The sequence below is a fragment of the Pinus tabuliformis genome, chromosome 2_2, assembly GCF_031772625.1.
Source record: "Pinus tabuliformis cultivar Carrire ecotype Pingquan chromosome 2_2, CPIR1, whole genome shotgun sequence".
Taxonomy (NCBI): Eukaryota; Viridiplantae; Streptophyta; class Pinopsida; order Pinales; family Pinaceae; genus Pinus; species Pinus tabuliformis.
The window spans coordinates 631,040,238-631,049,451 of NC_142300.1; the positions used below are offsets into that span (position 1 = coordinate 631,040,238).

Consider the following 9,214-nt stretch of genomic DNA (forward strand, 5'->3'; position numbering starts at 1 on the left):
TGCTATATATGTCCTTTTGCAATATGGAGAACTAAAGAAGGATCACCAACATCTTTTGGACTTTCTTCCAACTGCTTTGTAGCAATTAGGGGACCCAGGGATACTCTTGACATCAATAACCTTGTACATTTGAAATATCCACGAAGCCATATTTCACTACATGAAAAATTTCCACCATGAGACAACATGTAGAATTCAAATAGATTCCTCTCCAATGTGATATACAATTCCATGTGTAACAGTTATCCTCCTTGAATTCTGTTACACATAAAATTCTGTGACTATAGGGGCTCTTGTGGTATATGTTGCTTGAAAATGAGTAGCATTACAAGGCAGCAATGAGATCCTCTTCCCAGTCTTTCTTATATGGTGCAATGTTCTTGCATGATGGGTCTCATAACAACGGTGAAGGAGACATAAGATCTTCGCTTATCAAGAGTTTAGTAGATTTTCTTTCCTGCAAATAGAACTTCTCCTCTAAGTTGGATCTGTTTCCGATTTCTCTTATTGCATGTAAAGTGAGTTATATCGATTTTAGGATAATCAGAACCCTTAGGGATGAAGGTAACTTCAGTGTTGCAAACTTTTATTGGCATTTGAGCAGATATAGAGGTAGTCTTGACTTTTGTCAGCTTCTTGCTGTTTTGCTTTTCCATTGATATATAATTATAAACAAAATTTATCTCTAGTTTAGGAATTCCACTAGTATCTTCTCAAAGCCATCCACAATAGCTGTTGGATTCACAAAGAAATTCCTAGCCGTCACCAGAGCAGATACAATTTTTCAGTGGAGTTCACAACTGCAACAACTGCAACGTCTGTACACCCTATTAGAGGTGGAGATCAGTGACCATATCCACTTTTTTCCTCTACTTTCATTAATTCCATGAGCGTTTCAAACATCCTCCAAAGTAGACAGATCACCGTCGGTTTGGGAATACAAAGAACCCTCCCATGGAGGACGTGAGGGGACCATCAACCTCGAGCCAACTCTGAGGTGATACCATTGATAAAAACTTTATTTTTGGTATTGAAGTTATTTATATCATTGCTTGTCTTTTATATTTCTATTTCTTTTGCTACATTTCTTCATTGCAGATCTCTAAGTAATACAGGGAGGTATGTGTTGTGCTGCAGTTGGTCTGGAGAGAAAAATTTTGAAGGGAAGATTAACACTGCAGGAGCATGGGAGACACAGACAGCAGCTGAGTTAACGTTGGGGAATTGTGAATAGACCCTCTTCAGGCAACTGCACACTGCCCTCCTTGCAGGGGTGGTGGAGGCCAGATCTGCCAACTTCTTCACTCCTCTGCAGCAACTGGGGGGTGGTTTCCTCTTCACGTCAAATATCAAACACACTGAGTCAGATCTGAGGTGACCATTACACAACTGATGCCATTAATATTGTAGGCGTACGTTTTTGCCAATTTTGATTTTTGTGGTGGTTTCTACGGTTTCCGCTGTGCCTCTGACTGTATGTGGTTATTGACAGTCATATTTATTTTCTGTAGCTTATATTTCTTGATGTGTAAGCTGTTAGGGTTTCTGTATTTCGGGGTTTATTTATACAAGTTCTTCTGCTTAAGCCCTCGTATCTTAAAAATTCTTTTACTTATTCATTTATTTTATTTTGAACGGAAATTTGGCTGTCAAGGCTATATTGTGTTCTGCATTTTGTTCTTTGTAGCTATTGTATAAAATTTTGTATGCAACCTTTTTAGAGTTTCTACTCTTGGTTGTTTGATGTGAAGAGTTATTTTTTGGCAACTGCTTAAAGTTTTGGCTTTGGAGAGTTTTTCCTTTTAGTTTATGAATTGCATTTGTCATTCTTTGGACACAACAGTTTTTCATATTCTTATGGAATTTGATATTGTTTTTTTGTAATATGTTGTAAATAAACAATTTTGACCAAAAAAATTGCTTTGTGATGATTTACAAGTATATCTGTTAGTTATATTCCAGATTCAAGATGCAGATCTTTGTCAAAACTCTTATTAAGACCATCACTCTCGAGGTTGAGAGCGTTGACACCGTTAAAGATGTCAAAGATAATATCCAGGCCAAAGAAGGGATTCCCTCCGATCAGCAGTGTCTGATCTTCGCAGGAAAGCATCTTGATGACGGACTAACCCTTGCTTATTGCAACAATCAGAAGGAATCTACCCTCCACCCTTCTCTCTGTTTGAAGGCTGGTATTGAGATCAAGGTTAAAAAAAGCGGACGCTCTAAAATGAGTGGCAGAGCTTCAGCAAGATAGTTGAAGAAGTGTATCTTCCTTTTTACTGGTATTTGCATAATGCTAAGGGTTTATAGGAATTTCCCCTTTATCATGTATCATTGTCTACCTAAACCCCTTCAGCGGCTCAGTATAGTGCGAAACCACCACATCTATCCCCCGTAAGAGGTGCATCAGTGCTCATATCCATTGGTTCCTCCGGGGTTTCTACCAGTAATATTTTGGATAATGAAAATAGAACGTGGGTGCCTCACACCCCACTTTGAGTAGATTGCGCAACCACAACATCTATCCCCTGTAAGAGGTGCAGATCGGTTCCTCTGGGGATTTATACCAGGAATATTTTGGATAATGAAAATAGGACGTGGGTGCCTCACACCCACTTTGAGCCCTGGATATCTGATGATTCCACCACTCATTATATCCTTGAACGAGTTGCAATGTTTTTCAAAATTAATCTTTTAGAAAGTCAGATAGACAACATTATCTGATGCAATAGAGAATGATGAAAGGGAGTGCACCAAGTCACACAAGTAGTGATTATCTTCTACCACATGGACATGGGATGACATTTCAACCACCAGATGTCATCAATTCCACGAGTCTTTCAACCTTTCGTCCAATAGTTAGTATGGGATTCGAACTATGACAAAGGAGGCATGTTGATTATCGATTTCAACAAAAATAGCCGAAAATCAGTTTAGTGGAATTCCACTGCAAATCCAGAACATGTCATGTCAGTGTTTATCTCAGTACTATTTCCCATACTTTATCTTCGCCAGACTCGATCTTAAATGTCTTTTATTGCCAGCGTTAGTCTTCCAAGAGGGGTGAAGATATCGGAGTAGTCGTTAGCAGTTCTTTTATATACAACTTTCTTATTCTGCCAAGGAGGATGAAGATATTGGGGTAGTTGTTATCATTGGTATCCTGGATTCTTGTTCTCTAGAGATGGATCTTGTGCAACATTGCAGAATAGCCTGCTTTAGTGAGAAAGTCATTGGAGATGACAACTTGGGTCCAATTCCGTTTGTGTCCACCAGACATAATCCTCCTTTCTAAGGGGGTTGGTTTTAGCCCATAATACATGCTTTTAGGAAAACTAAAACATTAAGCAGGTGCTGTTTGCAATCTGCTTTAATGGTTATTTATGTAGTGAAGTTCTTGTAAATTATTTATTTAATATTCTGCTTTTTAATTGCTGAATGAGTTTTCCTCTTGTTTCTTATTCGCAACTCTTTGCTCTTTTCTGTTGTGTCTGCAGATTGGTTTCTCGAAGAAAGCCAACTTAATATTCCTCTTCTTTTTGCTGCGAAAGCTCATTCCTCTTTTTTCTATTCTTACACTCTTATTTGCATCATCCCTCCAATGACTATGTTTTTTCCAGCAGCCCGATTGCCATCTTGGGTCATATGCTATGTGTGCCGTTCTTTAATATACTTCCTGCACCAAGATCGTTCCCTTTCATTGTTCCATATCTTCCTTTTGAAAACACAATGTCTGTAACAAAATTCAATGCCATGATCTCTGGGCTCTTTCACTTGGCAATGCTTACGAATGGGCGGTGACAAAAAAATTGGGCAGATCATCTGAGGCTGATATAGTTGCTTTTATGGAGAAGGAATCATGTCCCCAATTAGAACATCGAAAGTATCATCGGGTTGTGTCAGAGTCAGCGCTTGATGTCCTTAACAAATTGAGCGAACAACAGCAGAAACAACTCTTTAAAAAGAAAGCCAATAGGGCTTTATTAGAAAGAATTGGCTTTAGCTTTTCCTCTTTTAACAACCTCTGCTAGGAGTTTATTGTCTTTACTTTTTACTGTTTCAAGGGATTTCTTTCCTTCATGTTTGTCTTGATTTGATTGGGATTCTGCAGCATAAAGCTTGGGCAACTTCTTTACAAATTGCCTTTCCTTGTAATGTTCTTTGACACTAACTGGAGACCTGATTTTAGGACAAGATTCAAGCGGGCACAATTTTGAATAAATATAGTTGCAGGCCTAGTAATTTCAAGTTATGGTTTTGCAGATGTATTAAGAAGTTGGAGATATGAATATTGCACTTGATCATGCTGGGTAATATGGTGATGATGGGATCCTGAAAAGTGGTTAAGTTTAAGCCATCACCTTTTTGGGGAGCCAGAGTAACAGATATTTCACGAAATATTTGCATGTTTATTATGAAAGCGGCAGCCTTGTCATTCCAATGTCCAAGTGTCATATTTCATGGCTGATTATGCTTACGAGAAATGATTGTGCGGCAAGATAATATTATTCTGGGGTGTATTTATGACTATGAATCACAATGCGAGTCTTCTTTCAAGAATTGGTAATGCCCATAGATTGTTGCCTACGATGACTCTGATGTATCTTAGATTTCAGTGATCCAGCATAATTCCTTATTGGCTTCCTTATTCTTGTGATTCTGAGTCAATTTTTTTATTGGAAACATTTTTTTTTATTAGGAGTGAGCCTGCTTAAGAGAGGTTTAGGGTGAATTTTCTACATTTCGAAGTTATGTTCCGGTCTATTTGGCAGATATATGTAGGCTTATTTATTCATAAACATTATAAGATGTATTCCATATTTGTATATCCAATTACACAGAGGGGACAAACCAGAAAAATTGTCGATCTCTCTTTTGTGTAACCACCCTCACCCTTTTTATTATATTTGAATATCGTTGTGTGTTAATGTTCCCTGCTCATCTAGATTGAAATTCTAATACAAATCTGTGCAATTAGCATACCAACATCAATAACTTCAGTAGCAATGTATATGTGAATGCTCAGGGTTAGTTTGTTAACGTCACTTCCTAATATTTTGAATGGGATTCTTGAATTTCAAATAGAAATAGAACAACCGATAACTGAAGTGAGTGATTTCTTGTAGGCAGCCAAGTATTTTCAGGGCTTATAAGCATACAATTTCACTTGTTCTGATCTAGCTATTAGGATAGATAGAACTTAAACATTGGTCATTTTTTAGGAAGCAAATCAAACCAGAAAAATATCACTGAAATTACTTTTCTTGTTCTAAGTGCCTTGGTCATGATAACGATTTTATGTTTTTTTCAAAAACAATTTTTTTTATGGAGCTTATTTTTATTGTTTTAATGGTCTTGGTTATCGTAAACATTTCTGGTTTTCTAGGAACAATTGTCGGTGCAATGAGCTAAATGTTTTTGTTATAATGGATGCAATTTACAATCAAAGCAATGCATTCCCTGTGCATTTTCTTTGTTATATATTCTATTTTTTTTTTATGTTTACAAGTGTTTTGATATTCATTGCTTTGCAGTTAATTGTTATTGCGTTGAAGCATATTGATAATAAATGTTTGAAGCACACTAATAACAAGTGTTTTAATATTCACTAAAGTACACTGATAAAAAAGTGTTGATATTCACTGCTTTGTAGGTACAATCTGCACTGAAGGATACACATAACAAGTGTTTTGATATTGGTGTTTATTAAGCCTTTTGTTGATCATTATTTACTTTACATTTACTTTTGAGTGACTAGAAATATCAATCATTTTGTTAATCTCTATTTACATTATATGACATGGATTTTCAAATGTGATAAGATGGTCGGTCATTGACGTCATTAATATTATGTGATGTTAGAAATATAAGATGACATTGACATCATTAAAAAACAATTTTGATTATCATAATGAATATGGTCTTTAATATGTAATATCACATTTTAAAAATGCTTGTTGAATCAATGTTTTCCTTGGTTCAGATAAAGTGCTAAGATCAATATTTAATCTTACAATTAAGATTAATATTTAATGTTACAATTATTGTATCTTGAAATAGAGTTACTTTATTGGTGTACATGACCTCTGGTGATTTAGTAATTCTCGATGAGGGTAAATAAATGATCTATATGATTTTCATTGGTAAATATAATTGATGATCTAGTTTCAAAGAGCTGTTTTGCCACTGGACACGTCTTCTTTTAACATCACATCATGTATGTTGAATTAATGCTTAGGTTTTATAGGGCATTTGAAAATGTTACTTTGATGGAAATTTATGATTCATGGTTGGATGATCTATTTTCAAAGAGCTACTTTGCCATGGGACACATGTTCTTTTAACATCACATTATGTACCTTTAACATCACATTATGTATGTTGAGTTAATGCTCGAGTTTTATTAGGCATTAGAACACGTGTTACACTTGATTGCAATTTACGATTCATGGTTTATTGACCACAATTTTTATCATTTTCAGATAATAAATATATGATAAGTTTGCCTATCTAAAGTTGATGTCTTTTAAGCTTGTCCTTAATTGCAATTTTGATCTACTATTTGCACACCTAGTGTTCATTTGTCTATGTGCTCATCAAGCTAGGTTAGAGAGCCCAGTCTTCTTACTTAACAACCAAGTTGCAACATGGGAGAAATGCTATTTATCAAAGGAGTTAAAGGAAAAAAATTCTCATGCTTTTTAGAAAAATTTGCTTTAGTGGGAGAAAAATAAACCCCTCAAAATTGGAGGTTTGATCTTAAATTGGATAAAACAGAACGCTAGGGATTTTAGATGGGATCAATGAAGAAAGTTGACCACGCCAACTCATTGATAAAGAGAACTAATTAGAAAAATATCAATGACAGTTAAATATCTAAATGGATGAAACATAACATGGAAGAAAATTAAGATGACATATTGAAAGGTAGCCCACTCACTAATCTCTTTATTTAACTCAATTAAATGTGTTTTAGTTTTTCAATTTAAATTTTTTCTGAAGGTTTTTACACCATTATATCCATAGATGAAATTAATGAATGAAAATAAACAATTAAAAGATCAACAACACAAACTTAGATGATGAATGAGTTTTTCAACTACATATGGTGCTTCTTGATTGCTACAAAGTCATATGTACTTAATTGTCGTCTTTTTACTTGACTCATTTATGTAAGTTTAAGTACCAGTCAACACATTTATCCATGCATTTATTCTCATCTTTATTGTTGTCACCAACATGTTAGATTCCTCCTACCAAACATTCACAGTTACCAATTATCTATATATATATATATATATATATATATATATATATATATATATATATAAACCATTTATAAGATGGTAGAATATCACCATAATTTATTTTCTAATACATTTTACGCAGATATAGATATATCTGAATTTAATAAACCTTCAATTTACATTAAATTTATTTATAATTTATAATGATAATTCACTTTCCAAAGGTGCATAGTCATATTCTTGATATCATGAGATAAAATAAATGAGAAAGACAATATCCATAATTGTTTTCTCTTTTTGAATTTGTCACTAAATCTCAAAATATATTGTTCTTGTTTTGGTGATTTTGATAGCATGTGCTTTCCTCGGAAATAAGATACACTTACTGTCCAATCAAGAAAATTTTCAAACTAAGTGAAAACCTTATAGCCATCATGTATGTTGAGTTCTTCTTAGTGTGCCCACTATCACAAGCCACGCTGAGCTCCTGTTAGTGTGCCCACTATCACAATCCGTAAGAGAAATGCAATGACACAAAACTTCTTGATTGCATACAATTAATTTACATATTACTATTGAATCTCAATTCAACATCTATATATAGATCATTACAAGGCAAAAAGTAAAATGAATGCAATTTATAAAATCACTATTGAATCTCAATTCAACATCATATCATTACAAAGGAAAAAGAAAATAAATGCATTCTTATATGGACAGATTAAATTAAATTTATTGGTATTTTAGAAGATATGAAGTAATGTCTTAGTATTTGCTAGATCACAAGTTGTTTATATATAAAAAATACACCCTTTTGAATATACTCTTTAGTTATAAGTAATGTGTTGGCATTTACCACATCACAAGTTATTGATATATGTAACTTGTAGATAGTTGAATATAGTTTGTAGTTAAATAATTATAGTAACAACTTATAAATATATTTCACTTAATGTAAATCAATCCAATAAATTACTTTCCTATAATTTCTTTATATAAACAAACTTACATTTATGAAAATTCCAATGATTCAAACTTATATTATTAATAAAATAAACTTACATCCCACACAATTATACCATTGCAATGGTTGAGAACGAAGACCAAGTTATCCCTACAATATAGCCAGTTGCAAAGCTTACACCTAACTGCCAAGCCTTTGAGCAATCTTCTCTTGGAATTGGAAAAGCAAATTTATATATATTCTTCATAACACTCTCAAAGCATGCAAACTTTGCCATTTTACCCACGAAAATAATAATGATCCAACATGTAAGCTTTTTCTTAGGCCATTAATCTCTATATAGCAAGAGTTAGTGTTGCAACTGAAATCTCTATATGATTTGAGGTGAATTTTCGACTGACATGATTCTATGTTCAACAAGTGGGTCTCTTGGACTTCCACGTTACATCACATTGATTGAAAACAAGCCCATGGTGGAGATGTGGGTGACATGACTCATTACTTGGCTCGACATGACTTGACATGACCATGTTGGTACACTCGTGTTGCTGTTGGAGTGCATGTCGAGCTATAGTGATGTTGAGTGATGGATGTCTTCATGGTGTATCATATCTTAACCTTTGCATGGTGAAGTGTACGAAGTCTTTGATGGTACTTGGTTCGCTTGATGAAGCTTTATCATGTTGTTCCTTGCTTGCATGTTGGAAGGCTTGACAGGCTCATCTATTTGCGAAGGTGCATGTTCATCGCATTCATCCGCTTCGCATGCTTCGTTCGTTCATCCATTGGTGAACTTGTCATTCTACATGTGCTCTCTTCATTCATCCCATTCGTCATCTTGCCATGTTCGTTGGTGTACATGTACTTGCAGTCACTCATGACGAGATGACATCTAATCCAAAACCTCCTAGTCTACCATGACACATGCTCATTTGGGTGCAGGTGACCAGGAGAGGTAGCAAGGTTGTGATGCGGGATGATGGCTCCGAGAAATTGTTGA

The 9,214-nt window shown here is 34.7% G+C and overlaps 1 long non-coding RNA gene across 1 annotated transcript; it reads left to right on the forward strand.

The window, feature by feature from the left end:
- Positions 1-383: 383 nt before the first annotated feature.
- LOC149194208 (uncharacterized) lies at positions 384-4,769 on the forward strand. Its single transcript, XR_016255040.1, has 3 exons — positions 384-997; positions 1,138-1,374; positions 4,267-4,769. It is a non-coding gene; the product is annotated as an uncharacterized LOC149194208 (long non-coding RNA).
- Positions 4,770-9,214: the final 4,445 nt, after the last annotated feature.